The sequence below is a fragment of the Pleurodeles waltl genome, chromosome 5 (assembly GCF_031143425.1).
Source record: "Pleurodeles waltl isolate 20211129_DDA chromosome 5, aPleWal1.hap1.20221129, whole genome shotgun sequence".
Classification (NCBI taxonomy): Eukaryota; Metazoa; Chordata; class Amphibia; order Caudata; family Salamandridae; genus Pleurodeles; species Pleurodeles waltl.
Window position 1 is genome coordinate 1,594,816,850 of NC_090444.1, and position 20,411 is coordinate 1,594,837,260.

Below are 20,411 nucleotides of genomic sequence, written 5' to 3' on the forward strand. Positions count from 1 at the left end.
GGTCTCACTTGGAGATGTTGGGTCTGCCTGGGTGGGTATGCATATCCACCTGGTCAGTGGCAGCCGTCAGGGTGGTCAAGAGCCCCTGGAGCCTGAAACAGTGGCCCAGGGGACCGCCAAGAAGAGGAAGGGCAGGGGGCATGGGAAACTGGCCGCGAAGTTCCCACGGTCCGGGAGGAGGCGGAGCCTGAGGGTGACGCCCCAGAGCCTACAGGGGAACATGTGGCTGAACTGGGGGAGGTCTCTGAGCTGTCGCAGTGGCAGCAGGAAGGGGGGCCACCAAAGAGGCATTCTGTGAGGCATAGAAGGTATGCCCTACTCCAGAGGGGCTGCTGCAGCAGGCTGCAGCCCAGGCGGCTGGCGAGGAGCCAGGATCACACCTAATCTACTGGGAGGACGGCCTCCTGTACGGCAAGTCTAAGGTTCCTGAGACTGGTTCAGCCCGTGTGCTGGTGGTACCCCAGTACATTAGGGCCTTCCCACTGGGTCTAGCTCAAGATGTGCCTTTAGATGGACACTTGGGGCAGGGCAAGACCTTTGACAGGCTTGTTACCCACTTTCATTGGCCCCAAATGCAAAAGCACTCTGATACCTACTGTAGGGTATGCCAAACTTGTCAGGCAAGTGGCAAGAGTGGGAGGAAATGTAAGGAACTCCTCCAACCTTTTCCTATAGCTAGTAGCCCATTTGAAAGGGTTAGTATTGACATTGTAGGGCCTCTGGATCCCAAGACAGCCATGGGCAGCAGGTTCATCCTGGTCTTGGTGGACCATGCCACCCGGTACCCAGAAGCCATTCCTCTAAGGACTGTCACTGTCCCTGTGGTGGGCCATGCCTTGAGGGGAGTTTTTACCCGCATGGGGTTCCCCAAGGAAGTGGTATCTGATAGGGGTACCAACTTTATATCTATATATATGAAGTCTCTGTGGAAGGTGTGTGGGGTAACCTACAAATTCACCACCCCTTACCACCCTCCAGGTAATGGTATGGTTGAGATATTCAACCGCACCATGAAAGGCATGATCCAGGGCCTGCCAGAGGCCTTGAGGCGAAAGTGGGAAGTCCTCTTGCCTTCTGTTTGCTTACAGGAAGGTGCCTCAAAAGGGACATGGCTTTAGCCCCTTTGAGCTCATCTATGGCCACCCTGTGAGGGGAACTTTGAGTCTGGTGGAGGAAGCTCTAGAGAAAGCTCCTAGTAAACCACACCAGGATGTATTTAGCTACATGCTGGCTTTAAGAAACCAGAATGCCCGCTTCAGGAGTCTCGCTTAGGAGAACCTGGAAGCAAGGCAGGAGGATATGAACAGTGGTACGACGGGAATGCCACTCTGGTCGAGTTTCAACCTGGTCAGAAAGTATGGGTGATGACCCGGTGGAGCCTAGGGCGCTCCAGGATAAGTGGACTGGGCCATTTGAGGTGGTGGAGCAAAGAGCGAAGTCACCTACCTGGTGGGCTTGCGGTCTCCAAGGAACCCTTCTAGGGTCCTGCATGTCAACTGCCTCAAGCCACACTTTGAGCGGACTGAGCTGTCAATTCTCCATGCAACAGATGTTGGGTGGAGGACAGCAAGCCTCTTCCTGACCTCCTGTCTGCAGGAGAAAAAGATGGGTCAGTGGAGGGAGTGATCCTTTCCCCCTCCCTGACTGAGGAGCAGCAAGGTGACTGCCGCCATGTGTTGGGGCAGTTTTCCTCACTGTTTTCCCTGATCCCAGGAGTCACACACTTGTGCACACATGATTTGGACACTGGGGACAGTACACCTATTAAACAGAAGGTTTACAGGGTTAGTGACAGGGTCAGGGCATGCACTAAGGATGAGGTATCCAAAATGCTTATCCTAGGGGTTATTGAGCACTCCAGCAGTCCTTGGGCAAGCCCAGTGGTATTGGTCCCAAAGGCTGCTGCACCTGGTGCCACTCCAGAACTCAGGTTCTGTATGGACTACTGGGGACTCAATGCGGTCAGCAAGACTGATGCACACCCCATCCCCCAAGCTGATGAGCTCATTGATCAGTTGGGATCTGCAAAGTACCTCAGCACGTTTGATTTAACATCTGGGTACTGGCAGATTGCCTTAACTGAGGGGGCCAAGGAGAGGTCAGCAGTCTCTACCCCAGATGGACACTTAATTTAAGGTGATGCATTTGGAATGAAGAATGCCCCTGCCACCTTTCAGAGGTTGGTCAACCATCTGTTGGCTGGGCTGAATGAGCTCAGTGCCGCCTACCTGGATGACATTGCTGTGTTTAGTTCCACATGGGAGGAACACCTGCAACACCTCTGGAGAGTGTTAGAGGCCCTGCAGAAGGCAGGCCTCACTATTAAGGTGGGCAAGTGCCAAATAGGGCAGGGTTCTGTGGTGTACTTAAGACACCAGCTGAGGAGTGACCAGGTGGCACCCCTACAGTCTAAGATTGACACAATTTCGGCTAGGGAGCCTCCCAAAACCCAGACTGAAGTGAGAGCCTTTTTAGGTCTCACAGGATATTACAAGAGGTTTGTTAAGGGATATGGTACCATTGTTTCCCCCTTAACCGAGTTGACTTCTAAGAAGCAACCCAGGAAAGTGATGTGGACAGAGGCTTGTCAGTACACTTTTGATGCCCTGAAGGCAGCCATGTGCACGGCACCTGTGCTGAAGGCACCGGACTACTCCAAGGAGTTTGTTGTGCAAACAGACGCCTCAGAGCATGTTATTGGAGCAGTACTCTCACAGCCTAATGAAGAGGGCCTAGATCAACCCGTAGCCTTCATTAGCAGGAGGTTACTACCCAGGGAACGTAGGTGGAGTGCCATAGAACGTGAAGCGTTTGCTGTGGTCTAGGCACTGAAGAAGCTAATGCTCTACTTGTTTGGGACTCACTTCCGAGTTCAGACCGACCACAGGCCCCTCATATGGTTAATGCAGATGAGGGGTAAGAATCCAAAACTGTTGAGGGGGTCCATTTCCCTACAGGGGATGGACTTTACGGTGGAACACCATCCTGGTACAGAACACGCCAATGCTGATGGTCTGTCCAGGTTCTTCCATCTTAGTGATGAGAACTCCCATGAGGTTGGGTAGTTGCTTCCCATTTTCAGCTGGGGGGGATACGTGTTAGACTTTTTCATCCTTGCCGTGGTCTCCCCTAACTTTTTGTCTCTGTTCCCCAGGTTGTTGATGTGTGCTGGACTCTGATTTTGCTTTTTTTGTTACTCTGGGCACTTTACCACTGCTAACCATTGCTATAGTGCAAGTGCTCATTTACAAAATGTGTATGTAATTGGTTTATCTATGATTGGCATATTTGATTTACTAGTAAGTCTCTACTAGTAAGACACTAGAGGTGCCAGGGCCTGTAAATCAAATGCTACTAGTGGGCCTGCAACACTGGTTGTGTCACCCACATAAGTAGCTCTGTAATCATGTCTCAGACCTGCCACTGCAGTGTCTGTGTGTGCAGTTTTAACTGTAAATTTGACTTGGCAAGTGTACCCACTTGCCAGGCCTAAACCTTCCCTTTTCTTACATGTAAGACACCCCTAAGGTAGGCCCTAGGTAGCCCCAAGGGCAGGGTGTAGTGTATGGTTAAGGTAGGACATATAGTAATGTGTTTTATATGTCCTGACAGTGAAATACTGCTGAATTCGTTTTTCACTGTTTCAAGGCCTGTCCCTCTCATAGGTTAACATGGGGGCTACCTTTAAATCTGATTAAAGTGTAGATCCCTTTGGGAGAGGATGGAACTGTGGAGTTTGGGGTCTCTGAGCTCACAATTTAAAAATACATCTTTTAGTAAAGGTGATTTTAAGATTGTGTGTTTGAAAATGCCACTTTTAGAAAGTGAGCATTTTCTTGCTTATACCATTTCTGTGACTCTGACTTTTTGTGGATTCCATGTCTGGGTCAGTTTGACAGTTGGTCTGGTTGCACCTCACACTGGACAGTGACACAAAGGGAGCTGGGGGTGTAGCCTGCAAATAATGAACCACTAGACCGCCGTCAGTTCCGGGGCGAGAACCACCTCCACGCAGAGCCAGGCGGAAATTAACCAAATATAAGGAAACACTCACCAGAGGCTCACACAACACGCCGAAGCAGATATGGATAGAGAGATGTAGATCATGCCAGCCCTTCTCCTTGCCATATACCTCCACGACCGAGACCGCCGACAAAGATGATGACGGTAAGTACCGCAACCTACAAAATAAGGGAAGAAAGGGCACAGTTACATACCTACCCACTCTACCCACCCTGCAACGCTCCCACAAACCTTCACAGCAGCACAAGCCATACACCCGACAGCAAGAGGTACTTACCCGACACAAGGCAAATCCAACCTGCCCAAAGTACATACATGTGCCCAGCACCCCCAATCAATGAAACAAGAGACAAGGGATCCTGAGTGTGCCTCCAAAAACACAGGCCACACATTAACCTTTATTTTAGCTATCAGAGCAAACGAATTGTAAATAAGGCCAATGGCCAGTCCAAAATGGTGGAAGTCCCATGGGCCACAATGGCCCCAACCTGACTCCCACAAGTGCTGCGGTACTCCACTTCATAGGGGCAACAATGGGGCATCCAGGCACCTCAGGGAACAGGGGCAGGAGGTGGTTGGGGGTGGGCATTTGTGACAGGGGTGGGGCTTAGATTTGCGTTCGGATGGTGGAGGGGTTTGGGTTTGGCCTTGGAAGATGGGGGAGTGTGCTTGGACCAGTTGGAGCCAGATGGAATAGACTAAGCATGGGGCTTCTTCCTCTCTGGGGAAGGGATACGGGAATGTGAAGAGCGGACAGGGGTGGGCTGTGACGTGGAAGGAGTGGACAGGGCAAGGAGGTGAGCATGTTTAGGGACAAGACAGGATGGGCCAGTGGGTTGGAATAGGTCAGCACGGGAGAGGAAAAGTTTCTTTGGTGCAATTGGGTCGGGCCTGGAGGAAGGCGTCGGAGTGAAGGTAGAAGGTGTGGTCATAAGTGGTGAAGGTATGCGTGTTGTGGGTGCAGGTGACTGGACATTATGCTTAGGTGTGGTCGATGTGTGATGGGTGGTGATTTGGTGCGTTTGAGTGTTTTGGGAGGAGGGTGGATGGACATAGTGGGACAAGACAGTCTGCCAGGGTGAATGTATGTTGTCTGGGTGTCTGCAAGTCTGGTGAGTGTGCTGCATGTGTCAACTAAAGTAGTTGTGGTGAGTTCAGGTGTGGTGTCTGGGGTGCATGTATGGATGTGTGCTATTGTGGTGACTGCAGGAATAGGGTAATCAACTGTGAATGAAGGTGCAGTGCCTGGGGGTGTGTATGTAGAGGGGACAGACAGGGAGGCGGAAGAGTTGGGCACACTGGGGAAAGTGGATGTTGCTGTGTGTGTGTATGTGCATTTTGGCTGTGTGAATGCTTGTGGTGGGAGGTGTGGTGCTTGTGTTTGGAAGTGTGCTTCTTGTGTGTTGGGGTGTGTGCCTGAGTGTCAGATTGTGTGCTTTGGATGGGTGAAGGGAGTGGGGTGCTGGAAGAGATAGAGGAGGTTGGAGGGGGGACGGAATAACCAGGGACACTGGCTGCCGTCAAAGAGGAGGCCAGAGCCTGAAATGATCTCTGTGGGCCAGACACAGCACAGTGAATGCCATCCAGATAGGCATTGGACTGCTGCATCTCTGATGCTAGCCCCTGGATGGCATTAACAATGGTTGTCTGCCCTACAGAGATGGTTCTCAGGAGGTCAATAGTCTCCTCTGTGAGGGCAGCACGGCTGGCAGGGGAAGAGGTGTCTGGGGCGAAGGAGACGCCCACCCTTCTGGGTGAGCGGCCACAGGCAACTCGGTGGGGAGCAAATGGGAGGGCAGTGATGGAATGGGGGGTGGCGGAAGATGACAGTAGGGGTGGGCCCACTAGGGTCCACCACCACCAGGGAGCCCCCATTGGAGGAGGTATCGGAGTCACTACCTCCAGTGGTAGTTGCCTCCCCTGTGGTACTCCCCTCACCTCCAACCCACTGGTCTCCTTGGCGTCGGAAGACTCTGCGTCAGAGGATCCATGGGCCGCTGCATCCCCATTCACCGGTGCCTCAGCTCCCTCGCCAGATGATGCTGCTGTACACAGACAACACAAGAGAACAGGGATAGGGAAACAAAAAAGCAGAGACATTTGTAAATAGCTGAATGGAGTGAACACAGTGGTTCATATATACACACACCCAGAAGACCCTCCAACAGGCAGCACCTACCACTATACCCATGGCAATGCCCCTGACTAGTGCCCAGAACCCTGTTCTACAGCCATTCCCCAAATAACTTAAGGACCCAACGTGTAGGAGATCTGACCAAAAGACCTCTACTCCCCACAAGGGCCATAATGTAGATGGACATCAGTCAGAGTCCCAGCAGCTAAGCAGCATAAACCCGAATGCACAAACAGACATCCATCAAGGGTCAAAAATATGGTATTTGTACTCACCCCTTTGTGACTGCTGTGCAGCCTTTAAGCGCCCATCCAGGTCTGGGTATGCCACCACCAGAAGGCTTAGCATAAGGTGGGGTCAGTGCCCGACGGGCACTCCTTCCCTTTTGGGAGGACTTCTCCAGCTGGGCCTCACAGATTGTTCGCGCCCAGCGCCGCAGGTCCTCCCACCTATTCCTGCAGTGGGTGCTCCGCCGGTTGTAGACCGCCAGGGTCCGCACCTCCTTGTCGATGGCATGCCAAAGTGCCCTCTTCTGGTGGGCGCTTACCTATAAGACACACACAGAAATGTAACACAGAGTCAGGCCCTGGCAAAACATATACAGCTGGCTATACGCCCACTATGGGATGGACAGTACAAACAGACTAATAGCACATACACACGCAGCATGTCAGGAATCCTGGACCATCCAGGGTCAGAGGTGCACACATGTCTGCTGCCAACACCAACCTTTACACACATCCATGACCCACAATCCTCCTACTCACCTGTACCTCTGGCCGCCCATAGAGCTTGGCGTACAGGGGCAGGACCCCATACAGGAGCCTCTCCAATTCCTCTTGGGTGAAGGCCGGGGCCCTTTCCCCTGCAACAAGTGCCACTTCCATGACCAGAGGCAGGACACAGAAGTACACTCTGTGGAGTACCTGCTTGTATGAGATCAGGGAGTCAAGTGAAGTTGGGGTGACAAGTTGGTATATGCACTGCGGCGGTGTGCACCGTCACCGCCGGCGGCTATCATGATACGCGTGGATTCCCCATTGACATCCATGTTAACCAATGAATTTGTGCATGGCGGTGAACACCGCCTTACGCTGTTACATCAACCACTAGTGGTATAAGGTCACTTCCAAGACAACAGTTCTGGATTACATGGGGCAGACATTTTGGCAAACACTACACATTTATAAAACTCCCATCTGCACAATGCAGGCCCTACTGTTCCCCAAACACCCATAGGCTTGTGACAATTAACATTACCTCACCTAATAAGCCCTGATCTATCATTGTGGTCAAGTTGATGTTATGTCAAACTCATAATGCATTTGTGTTGCGACAATCAAGCCAACAGTGCTCAATGACTGACTATGTGTGCCGATGTATGTGTGTTCCTCACACATGTTTCCAACTCCTCCTAGGTATAGACTCTTGAGGCGAGGAAAAGCCCCATCGGTGTACAGACCAATTGAGGATTTGCAGACCATGGTGGAGCGTAACATCATTATCAATTACAGACTCACCCGTGCAACTATTCTTGAACTTTGTGCATTACTGGATCCTGCACTGACTCCGGCAAATCGTAATCAGCATGCCATCCCTACTGAAGAGCAGGTGCTTTCTGCACTCCATTTCCTGGCCATGGGCTCATTTCAAGTGACAGTGAGCATGGGAGCTGCTTTTTAACAGCCAATGTTCAGCATCATACTGACAAGATTCCTGAATGCATTTGTACGACACCTGAAGTCCTATGTGAGATTTCCCCAAAGCACTGACCTCCCTACCATCAAGTTGGACTTCTATGCCTTTGCCAACATACCCCAAGTGATAGGTGCCATCGATGGCACCCACATACCTATCATCCCCCCACGAACAAGGGAATAGGTGTACAGAAACCGAAAGAACTTTCACTCTATGAACATTCAATTGGTGTGTACTGCAGACCAGTACATCACACATGTGAATGCCATGTTCCCTGGTTCAGTCCATGATTCGTTTGTGCTGAAGAACAGTATTGTGCCACAGAAGATGGAACAACTACAAGAGGACAGAGGGTGGATCATAGGTGAGTGTTTCCGTCCCTTATTGCCACCTTGCAGACAGACAGCCTGTCTACCTCTGAGGCTTGTCATTTAAAGTTGTGTTGTGCACCTTTTTCTAGGTGATTCTGGCTATCCCAACTTCGTTGGCTTCTGACACCAGTGAGGAATCCCAGAACAGATGATGAGAGAAATTACAATAAGGCCCATGCAGGAGGGTGATAGAGTGCACAATAGGTCTACTGAAGGCTAAATTTCGTTGTCTACATATCTCTGGCGGTTCCCTGGCCCATGGGCCTGAAAAGGTGTGTAGAATAGTGGTGGCCTGCTGCACAACGTGGCTGTGAGAAATTCTATCCCCTTCTTGGAGGAGGAGGGTGCTGTATATCCAGACCAGCTCCCTCAGAGAGGGGACGAGAGTGATGGGGATGACGAGGAAGGGAAAGATGATAATTTCAGGACCCAACTGATACAACTCTACTTCCAGTAACTATGTGGGACAATTGGATGAGATTGGTGTCTGTGCATCATACTGTCGGTGTGCCTTGTCATCTGGGGGGGGGGGGGGGGGGGAATATACTTATTGCCACTGTGTCCAGGTCTGCATAGGACAGCATACAATTTACTGTATAGTTTCTAGACATATTTAGGCACAACAACATGTAAGGCGCGTGGTTCATTTCATGCTACGCAGGTACAAATAAAGGAGTTATCAACCAGTTGCATCCATATTTCACTTTGTTCATACATAATGAAAGGGGACATTGTAACTGGTGTGATATGTGTTTTATTTGGTGCAGGGATGAATTCGTGTAAATTACAATGATGCCAGTGGGTCAATGGTGGTTATCCAAAATGGCAACATGGTGGCAGCATTGTTGGCAGTATTGTTAGGTCCATCCATGCTTACATGAGTTTTTAATTATTGGTAGCACTGTTTGGTGGTTGATTGAGTGGGATAGTTGGTGGACAGTTTTTTGCAGTCACTTCTTAGAGGGGGCTTTGTTCTTGGCAGGTGTTCCTGAGCCATATCATGGCCTGAGGGTCTGTTTGGGCACCTATTGTTGGCCTGTAGGGGATGGGATGGATGTCCCCTGTGTTTCCTCAGACGGTAGTACATGTGAAGTTGCTGCTGATGCTCTTATTGTCCGGTCTGTCTTCTGTGCTGTAGTGGAGGCTTCCTGTTCTGTGTGGGCCTCATGCTGTGTTTGTACAAGCTGCAGCAGCGCACCTGCTATGCTGGCCCTTGTGGCATTGTGCTGTTTTCACTGCTCCACGGCCTCTTGGTGGTGTGCTTGCTGCATTCTCTGACTCTGCTCCAGGGTGGATAACATCTGGGCCAATCTGTCCTGGGTATGGTGGTAGGCTCCCAGGACCTCCAAAATCACGTCCTGGGCTGCAGCATCCATCCTGTGGCCTCCCCCCTGGGCTAGTGATGCCCTCCCACTGGGCTTAGCCCCCTGTGCCTGTGTCCCCTGCACAGGTCTTGCGGTACCACTTGCACTGGGGCCATCGTCTTCTTGCCTGTTGATAGTGGGTGACTGTGGCCTCTGTACCTGTGTTCCACCAGTCTGTGGCCTGGATACACAAGTGTGGGGATGGTTGCCCTGGCCTGATGTTATTGGCTGGGTGGTAGGGGTGTCAGTGGTATACTGGGTGGGGCTGCTGGATGGTGACAGTCCAGGACTGTGTGAGGGGCCAGTCTGCTCATCAGTGTCCAGGGTTCCATCCCCAGTGTCCTGTGAGGTGCCTCTGTCTCCCTGTGGGGCACTGCCACTCCTTGTCCTGTCCATCAGGGTGGCATGGGTGGTGGTGCCTATTGGGGTAAATGGACATGTCAGTTACATTTGCATGGTCGATGGGGGGCAGGGGCCGGGGTGGGTTTGTGCAGCTTACACACTTTGGGGCCATGCAGGATGCTTTGGTGGGGTTAGCATTGCTTTTAGCTTAGGATGTGGAGGTGCATTGTGGGTGTTATAGGCCATTGTGTTTCCTTGTAGGGGTAGGTGGCTGTGCACAGGGGGAGGGATGTGGGCCTGTTAGTGGCTTTGTGGGATTGCAGGGGGAGTGGATTCAGTGCCTGTGGCCTGGGTGGGGTAGTGGTCCTGGTGGGTGTTGGAGGGGTGGGGTGGTGCATGGATTACAGGTGTGATGGATATGGGGTAAATGTAAACGACTTAACCGAGTCCATTCTGCCATTGAGTCCAGTGAGGCCTTCAAGGTGCAGGATGGCCAGTACCTTTTCTTCCCAGTCAGTGTAGTCTGTGGTGTTGGTGGAGGTCTTCCTCCAGTCTTCTGGACTGCAATGTGGTGCCTGGATGCCATGGCCCTGACCTTCCCCCGCAGGTCGTTCCATCTCTTGCGGACGTCGTCCCTGGTGCGTGGATGGTGTCCCACTGCATTGACCCTGTTGACAATTGTCTGCCATAGCCCCATCTTCCTGGCGATGGGTGTGTGCTGCACCTGAGCCCTGAATAATTGTGGCTCGACCTTCAGGATCTCATCCACCAGGGTCCTTCGCTCCCTTTCTGTGAAGCATGGGTGTTTGGGGGGTGCCATGATGAGTGTTGTGTATGGTGTCTGGTGTGGATCTCGTGAGGGTGCTATTCTGTGGTTGGGTGTGAGTATCGTGGATTGTGGCGTTCGGTGTCTGCTTCTGGTGATCTCTATCTTCATTGGCCTACTTTCATTGCAAAGGATTGTGGGGTGTGTCTGTGAGTGTTTTATGGTGTTGTGGATGTGTGTCAGGTGTGTGGGTTTCTAACTTCTCCAATGTGTGCCTTTCTTACTGTTGGCTCGACTTGCCGCCCGTGGAAGTCTGCACCGCCAATGGTCGTTCAGCTTCCACTGAACGCCATGGTGATTTGTGCATCATTATTTAGAGGGTGGGGTGTGGGTGTGCTCGGTGGTGGCGGAGTGGGAGGTCCAGCAATTCCACCGACAAGTTCCTGGCGGAGACTGGTGGACTGGTGACTTTTGTTGAAATCCGTTTTTTGGTTCATTATATGGCGGGTTTCTGTTCACCGCCAATGGCGGTCTTCTGTTCACCGTTGCCACGGAGGTCAGCGGTGTTTACCGCCGTGTTCATAATGACCACCCAAGAAGGCAATCTCTTCTTGGATCTCAGGGGTGGGAGCTCTAGATAGTTTCTTGTAATATTGTGTGTCGCTCAATAGGTGTAGGCACTCATCTTTATACATTGTATACAACATGATCACACTAGCTCCACTCTTGTCTGCTGGTTTAATCCCAATGGTTGCGTCTGATTTAAAACTTTGAAGGGCTGCTAATTGTTGTGTGCTGGTGTTGTGAAATATGTGAGTTTGTACATGTTGCAAGTTGCCAATCTTGAGACTAACTGATTTCTTGAAAGCCGAAACTTCTGGTGGCATTTGACAGGTTGGGGGGGGGGGGGAATTGATTTCGGACATAGGCCTGTGTTCCTGTCAACCCCAGTGTTAGAGATGGGATGTTCTCAGAAAAAAGTTTGTAATCAAACTTTTCGAAAGAACTCTGAAAGTTTGGTTCTTAGATTGAAATATCTATTTTTGGGGATGGGACAACGACCAGTCCCTTATCTAATGCTCTTGTTTCTACTTCGTCTAGGCTCCTGTTATTCAGGTTGATGACAGTACTGTCATTGATGGACATATCTTGCTGGTCCTGGGAGCATGCTCTTTCGATAGCTCAATTTCTGGGGTCTCTTCCCTTAATTTCCAGTTGACTCCCTTCTTTCTCCCTCTTCCCCTTCCTTGGCCGCTTTCTAAAAAGGGAATGTTGGTATATGTCCAGGGGGCAGGGGTATGTAGGTGTCTGGAAATGAGGTGGTCCAAATGGTGGGTTCCACCCCCAATTCTGATTGTTTATTGGGGGAAAGAGGACACTGTTGGTGGTTGGTTCCAGTGACTCCGTTGGAAACCTCGCCGTCCTAGTCTCTGAGTGACTTGGAAAGAATCACTGTTGGAGTCGGAGTTGGTGTTTCTTCCCTGAGAATAGATCAGAGGAATTATTGGATTTTGGGACATAGTCTTCCTAGGTAAAGGGATAGACTTTCTCGTGTGAGAATGTGTGTACGTTTTTTTTTAATTTTAGAACCTTTTGTTGTGTTAAGGAGTCATGAATTCATTGATGGTCTTGTTGGTTTCTTCTAACTTCTTTTTGGAAGATATTGTGGTTAGTCCGGATTTTAAATTGTTTTAGCTGTTTTTTATCCGAATCAACACGGCCTCAGACAACCTTTCTGCTGTTTTTAGGATCAAGACTAGCCAGAGTCGTGTGCAAGAGATACTGATGGAAATCTGAGAGCCAGTTATGGAATTTTCATAGTCTCAGAAGTGATAAAAGCTTCATGGCTTCAAAGAGTCTTTTCTGCCCAAGTAGCCAAATTTGTTGCTCTTACCAGAGCATGCTTTGCCTCTGATTAGCTCAAAGAGACTGTTTTTACTGACAGCCAGTATGGGTTTGGAATGGTTCATGACTTTGGACCATTGTGGTCCCAGAGAGGGTTCATGACCTCTTCTGGATTACCTATCCAAAATGGCGACAGAGTTTACCAATTGTTGGAAGCATTACAGTTACCTGTGAAAATTGCAGTTGTTAAATGTGCAGCACATCAAAAGTCAAATTTTTACATCTTGTTAGGCAATGCCTATGCTGCCCAAGTGGCATGTTATAGTGCATTCCCTGGTACATCCTTTAATGAGGAATGGAGCTATGGAAGCAGCACCAGTGAGACAAATCAACATTTCTTTATGACACAAATTGATACTTGGAAGGAAATCAAAAGATTACAGGAAGAAAGTAGAGGTTGGAGTAAAGCAGGGTGTGTTCAGAGAGAGGAAGACAATGTTTGGGTTTCCAGTGAGGGAAATGCAGTTTTGCCCAAAGGTTTGTTGTTCCCAATGGCAAGGTATTAACATTGACAAGCACATATAGGCAGAGACACAAAGATCAGGACATTTAGACAAACATGGTACAACCCCCGATTTAGACTGATTGCTGAAGCAGTGTGCCACAGATGTGTAACATGTCAACAAATGAATGTAGGGAAATGCACTGTGGTAAACCTGAGTCACATAGGTAGATCAGGAGATAATTTCAACAGAATGCAACTTGATTTCATTGAAATGTCTGTATGTAATGGATTGAGATATGTTTTGATGGTGGTGTGTGTTTCCTCACATTGGGTGGAAGCTTACCCAGCTCACAGAAGATAGCTTTACAGTTGCAAAGATGCTTTTGAGAGAATTGATTTGTATTTCCAACTTCTTTGGAATCAGACCGGGGAACTGACTTTAATAATAAAAATATAAAATTGTTGTGTGCAGCTTTACAAATTGAGCAAAGATTGCACTGCTGTTACAGGCCTGAAGCCTCAGGATTAGTTGAGCAGATGAAAGGAACTTTAAAATCTCGACTGGCAAGTGTGTGTGCATCCACAACATTGAAATGGCCGGATGCCTTGCCTCTTGCCCTGATGAGCATGCTCAGCACAACCCACAGAAAGACAGGATTGTCCCCTCATGAAATCATTATGAGGTGTGCTATGAGGTTGCCAGCTGTGCCTCCAAATGTACTTGTGAAAATTGCAGATGACTTAGTACTGGACTATAACAAAGGACTAGGCGATGAGGTTCATTCTTTGTCTCGCCAGGTTGGAGAAGCAACTGCTCCACCATCAGAAGAACAGTGCCATGACCTGAGTCCTGGAAACTGGGTTCTGCTGAAGAAGCATGTCAGAAAGTCATGCTTAGAGCAGCGTAGGAAAGGCCCGACGCCCGGGACATCTTGTTTGGGGTCAAGGGCAACAAGTTTTTATGTTTACTTTGTCCTTGGGACAAGTAGGCCCAACCCTCTGCAGCACAAACCCTTTGGCTGCCTGTTTACAGAGAGTGGAACTCTCTGCAGTTGAGGTAATGTGTTTCCAAAAGATAATGCTGTTCGAACTTGTATTTATGGTTCATTATTTGAAAGCCTTCATTATTAGGGTGAGTGCTGTAAATAAATGTTTTAAGGTCACACTTCACTACTGACGTTGATTCCAGTACCAAAAAAAAAAAAAACGTGTATACACGTTTGAAAAGTTTAGGCTATGAGGCTAAGTATAATGCTCCCAGAATGCTCTCTGATTAGATGCAAATGAAGTGTCATTTAGTAAAATGTGTTGATGCATGCTAGTATTTCCCAAAAATATTTCTAATGGAAAATCAGTGTAACCATTTTCAACACGATTATGGGAAGCATGAAAATAAACAAACACTGACAAAGCCAACTGATCTGACATATTTTTATAAGTCTTTTAGTTTCATCAATGCGTGTCTTGTTTTGACATGGCTTTTGTAACACTTTTTATTGTTGTGGGAGCTACCAGGCCCTCAACATTGTAACAAACCCTGGCAAAAAAAAAAAAAAAAAGGTTTTGAACTCCAAAAGCACACGTTGCCACCAGTGGCATAGCAAAGGCTCAGCAGCCACCATCCAGGGGGCCACTTCAGCACAGCATCTGCCCTGAGTGAGTCTGGAGAGGGGGCTCCTCCATGTTCTTTGCAAAGGGGCACCCTCCAGTTTTGTTACGTCACTGATTGCCACTGTAGTTCCTGACACTGAACAAAACTACTTTGTGTGCCAATATGCTCCTTGTGGAAGAGCAGAATGCGATCACTCACAGTAAAGCCAGCCGAAAGAGAGAGAAATAGAAGTTTAATAAAAACAAAATGTCTTTGTTAACACCAGACCTAATTAGGGACCAAGACCCACATGTAGGTCGCTTTTTGCATGTCGCAAACAGCGACTTTCGCTGTTTGCGACGTGCAAAAAGCACATTGCGATGCACAAACCCAGTTTTGCGATTCGCTAACCTGGTTATAGAATCGCGAAACGGGTTTGCGACTCGGAATTAGGAAGGGGTGTTCCCTTCCTAATTGCGACTCGCAGTGCAATGTAGGATTGTTTCGTGACCGCGAACGCGCGCGCAAACCAATCGCAGTTTGCACCCATTTCAAATGGGTGCTAACACTTTTGCAAAAGGGAAGGGGTCCCCATGGGACCCCTTCCCCATTTTGAATGTCACTGTAAACATTTTTTCAGGGTAGGCAGTGGTCCTGTGGACCACTGCCTGCCCTGAAAAAATGAAACGATAACGTTTCATTTTTCGTTTTTGTAATGCATCTCGTTTTCCTTTAAGGAAAACGGGCTTCATTACAAAAAAAAACTGCTTTATTGAAAAGCAGTCACAGACACGGTGGTCTGCTGTCTCTAGCAGGCCACCATCCCTGTGAGGGCTGCCATTCGCAAAGGGGTTGCAAAGTGCGACCCACCTCATGATTATTCATGAGGTGGGCATTTGTGAAGCCCTTGCGAATCACAGATGGTGTCAGGGACACCATCCTACATTCGGATTTGCGACTCGAAAATTAAGAGTCACTCTGACTCACAATTTGCGGGTCGCAAATCTGAACCTACCTACATGTTGCCCCAAATTCTTTAAGAAAGTCACAAAAGTGCACCCATGGTATATGTCGTACCCCTATAAAATATTTGTGAACTGTATTTTAGCATGGGTAAATACGATGTGTAGATTTGCTCATGTGAAAATCTATTGAGCATTTGCAAGTTAATTTTCCCTCCAGCCACTTTCTTCCCAACCCTGGAAGAAGTTCTAATTCTGCCATTGTCAGGAGTAAATGTCCAACCTTTCTTCTTATGGGAAAATATTAGAGAGAAGCTGGTGAAAATCTTTAAAACATGCAGGTTAGTAGGTTTGCAGACTCAAAGGCATTCCAGCCCTGGAACTATTGCTTACTGCTTCCTCCAGCCCCAGTATGCAGATCTGCAGAAAGGTGGAAAAATAAGGAAATTGCTACAGTAGGGATTGAAACTGCAAGTATTCAAGCCCTACTATGGTAGTAGCCCTGGCATAATCAGAGAGGCTATTATCAGCTCTTACATAATGAGACTGCTGCCATAATTTGTCGCCACACTACATGGCACCAAAGGGACAAGTAGATCTTTTTACAGGACAAGTAGATTTGAGAAGCAACCTGTCCCCTGGACAAGTAGATATTTTAATAAATTCCACACCCCTGAAAGGACCCTAGCAGGTTATTTTAGTAACCACTACAGCTGTGAAGCGTGCTGGTCTTCCGAACTGGGTTCATTTGAGCCATACATGCAAAGTTCCAAGTCCTCTTCATGATACAGTGCCTGTTCCTCAATGGTCAGATACAGTGAGAAAAGAGGTCCAGGTTAGCCAAGCTTTGAGGACTCAACAAGTGGCTATCGCAGAACATGCACAGTTTGGTGAAACTCTGAGCATGTCAAAAGCAATCAAAGGTGCAACAGGGCCAAGTCAAAGTCATCAACCCCTGCTAGCTCAGAGAAAGTTGAAATCCTGGTTGTGCCTGAGAAAAGAATTGTGGTTCGAGACCAGTAGCCCGCAAAAAGTCCAGAACCAGAGGTAAATGTGCTGTCTACTATTGCTGAAGAAACTGATCAGAGTGACAGTGAAGGTTGTGCAGCAAGGAGGTCAAAAAGAAAAAGAGTGCTCAGTCAAAAATGCTCAGCTCCTGAATGGACTTATTTTGCAGCTAATGATTGGGAGAAGGAGTTCATTATATTTTGTACTGACAATTCAAATCCAGCTAAACATTCTGGAACTTGAAATTCTGAAATTCCTTTAGAACTGAACTATGAATTTTCATTGCTGCTTCTTGATGAACAGAGACATTATTTGCTGGAAATGCTAATCAGTGATTATCAGATGGTCTATTATTGGAGATATTTAAACATTTAGTAGTGATTTAGAACATTTGCAAGTAGAAAATCATGATGAACTTTCTAGAAGATCAAGAACTTTCTAAATAAATGCAGTGATTTCTGAGAAGAGAATTTTTGATGTTTGCCTTACTCACACAAAAAAGACTCTGTAAATTAATTAAGAACCACTTTAGTATTTTTTTATTTTTGGTCCAAATCTAGACAAGCCATGAAATCTGATCAAGGTAAACGGAGTAAATGTAAGTATGTGTGTAGGATTAGCAACAGCATATGGGGTTGTGAGCATTTTATTGACAGTTGGAATGAGTCAGACAATGAAAGAAGAAACTGAAAGCAGAATTACACTAATGCTAGGAGATCCGAGTACAGAACAAGACCCTGTATATGAAGTTGAGAGAATGCTTCACATTGATGACTCAAAAGCAGATTTATCTTCTAATGTATATTACATGCTATTGTATGAATGTGTTGAAACTATGGAGGTGTGTGATTGTTATGTTTGTACCCAGATTCCTCAATCATTTCAGTAAGGAATCATTTATCACAGCTTGCTACGAACATATGGAATTTCTTGCAGCTTGTTACTAGCATGTTGTATAAACAGGAGAAATGTTAGAAATGGGGTTTCTAGTTGGCAATCGCTTTGAACCCTGTCCAAGTAGGGACCCTCACTCTAGTCAGGATAAGGGAGATACTTGCTCAGATAACCCCTGTTCACCCCCATGGTAGCTTGGCACTAGCAGTCAGGCTTATTGCAGAAGCAATATGTAAAGCATTTGCACATAACACACAGTAATAAGTGGAAACACTACAAAAGGACACCACATCAGTTTTAGAAAAATAGCCAATATTTATCTCTGTAAAACAAGACCAAAACGATACAAATCCGACATACAGTAATACAGATATTATTTTGCAAGATTTAACTTAAAAATACAGTTCCTTGAAGTCAGTAGCTCCACCTGGGGCTATCACGGCATCGTGATCAACAAAACCAACAGTTCAGGCCAGCTACTGTGTTGAAAAGACCCGCAAACAATACCTTGGATTTTCAGGACATTGTGATACTTGTGGTGAGCTCTGGGGAGCGACGTCACTGACGTCACGGTGTCGGTTACGAAGTCAGTGCGGGAGTCGTCGGGCCCTAGAAGTCACACACGCTATAGATTGAACTCTGGGCTGATGAAGTCAGGAGCACTGGTGTGGATGGTGTTGGGGCCGAAGTGCGAAGCGGGACAATGCGACATGCAGTGCCCACAGGTCACAGTGCAGGCAACAGAGTTGTTGTTGCTGAAGCAACGTCATCGGTAGGCCAAGGTCAGCGGTGCGCACAGGATGGCTCCGGGCAACGTCTACAGGTCGAGGTGCAGACAGGGACATCTATTGACAACACTGGAGTTGAGGGTGCTGTCGTCGGTGGACCGGGGCTGTGGTGCAGGACGGGGATGTGCTTCGTGCTCCTCACGAGTGGTGTCCACAGGCCACGGTGCAGGTGCGGCATGGTGTCTGCAGGAGCATCGTTGATGGGGACGCCCAGGCTGCGGTGTGAGCAGGCGATGCCGGAGTGCGTGGCCCACAGGTCACGGTGTGAGCAGCGGCTTGGTGAAATTGTCCAATGACAGTGTCAGTGAGACAAGGGTCACGGCGCAAAGTGGGGAAGTGAGGCTCCATGCGGCATCAGCAGGTTATGGTGCAGGCCAGCGGCTTCGTTGACGGCATTGTTGTAGGTTTTCTTATTTTACAGCCCAGAACACACAGTTCCCAGTGCTGCAGGTCGAGGAAACTGACGTTTTTGGTGTCCCAGAGACTTCCAACAGGAAGCAAGCTCTGCTCCAAGCCCTTGGATAATTTTCTCAAGCAGGACACAGAGCAAAGTTCACCCTTTGCTCTCTTTTAAGGTAGAAGCAGAAACTGCAGGCAAATCCAGCAAAGCAACACAGCAAAGGGACAGTACCACTCCTCCAGCTCTTCTCCTTGGCAGCGGTTCCTCTTGATTCCAGAAAGATTCTAAAAGTCTGGGGTTTTGGGTCCACTACTTATACCCCTTTCTGCCTTTGAAATTGGCAAACTTCAAAGGAAAGGCGCAGTTGTTTGCAAGATCCTTCCTTGTCAAGGCCAGGCAGCAGACGCACACCAGGGGGTTGGACACGGCATTGTGTGAGGGCAGGCACAGCCCTTTAAGGTGTGAGTGACCACCCCTCCCTCCACTCTAGCTCAGATGGCTCATCAAGATATGCAGGCTACACCCTAGGTCCCTTTGTGTCACTATTGAGAGGGAATCCACAACAGCCAAACTTTCAAACTGACTCAGATGGGGAATCCACAAACAGGCAGAGTCACGGAATGGCTTAAGCAAGAAAATGCCTACTTTCTAAAAGTGGCATTTTCAAACTAATAATCTAAAAACCAACTTCACTAAAAGATGTATTTTTAAATTGTGAGTCCAGAGACCCTAAACTCCATATTTCTATCTGCTCTCAAAGGAAAGCTGCACTTCAAGAATATTTAAAGACAGCCTCTATGTTAAACTATGAGAGAGATAGGCCTTACAACAGTGAAAACTGAATTTGGCAGTATTTCACTGTCAGGACATGTAAAACACATCAGTACATGTCCCACCTTTAACATACACTGCTCACTGCCCAAGGGGCCACCTAGGGCCTACTATAGGGGAGCCTTACATGTCTAAAAAGGGAAGGCTTAGGCCTGGCAAGTGGGTACACTTACCAAGTCGAATTGGCAGTTTAAAACTACACACATAGACACTGCAGTGGCAGGTCTGTGCCATGTTTACAGGGTTACTAATGTGGGTGGCAGAACCAGTGCTGCAGGCCCACTAGTAGCTTTTGATTTACAGGCCCAGGGTACCTCTAGTGCACTTTACTAGGGTCTTACTAGTAAATCAGATATGTCAATCATGGATAAACCAATCAACAGTACAATTTACACAAAAAATCATATGCACTTTGGCACTGGTTAGCAGTGGTAATGTTCCCAGAGTCCTAAAGCCAACAAAAATTGGTCAGAAAAAATAGGAGAAAGGAGACGAAAAGATTTGGGATGATCCTGAAAAATAAGCCAGGTGCAACACAGGAGTATATAGTTCTCTTCTAATTATGATTTAGTGTTTTCTCTTGTGCCTGTTAATCAGCACCTGAGTAGTATTGCTAAAGGAAAAAACATTGACATTGTGGGGGGTTTCTTTGAACTGACCCTGATATTCGGAACCGCATATGTACACACAAAAACATTTAATATGCATTCTTACACCGATAGAAAGGGAGTTCATTGGTCAAGTAGATGACAGAAGAAAAGCAATGAAAACAAAAATAGAAAAAGGAGTAGTGGCAAAAAGATGCTGCACATATTCCATGCAGCAATACACAAGGACACTTAGCTTTAGACTGGCAACACAAAGGTAAACTGTGTGTATATATAGACCT

General features: G+C 47.9%; 1 long non-coding RNA gene across 1 annotated transcript in view; it reads right to left on the reverse strand.

Moving 5' to 3' along the window:
• The window catches only part of LOC138296613 (uncharacterized), a 56,690-nt gene that overhangs the window by 19,035 nt on the left and 17,244 nt on the right, over positions 1–20,411 (reverse strand). The window contains exon 2 of the long non-coding RNA XR_011203870.1: positions 4,055–4,181. This is a non-coding gene — a long non-coding RNA (uncharacterized lncRNA). The remainder of the gene's footprint in view (positions 1–4,054; positions 4,182–20,411) is intronic.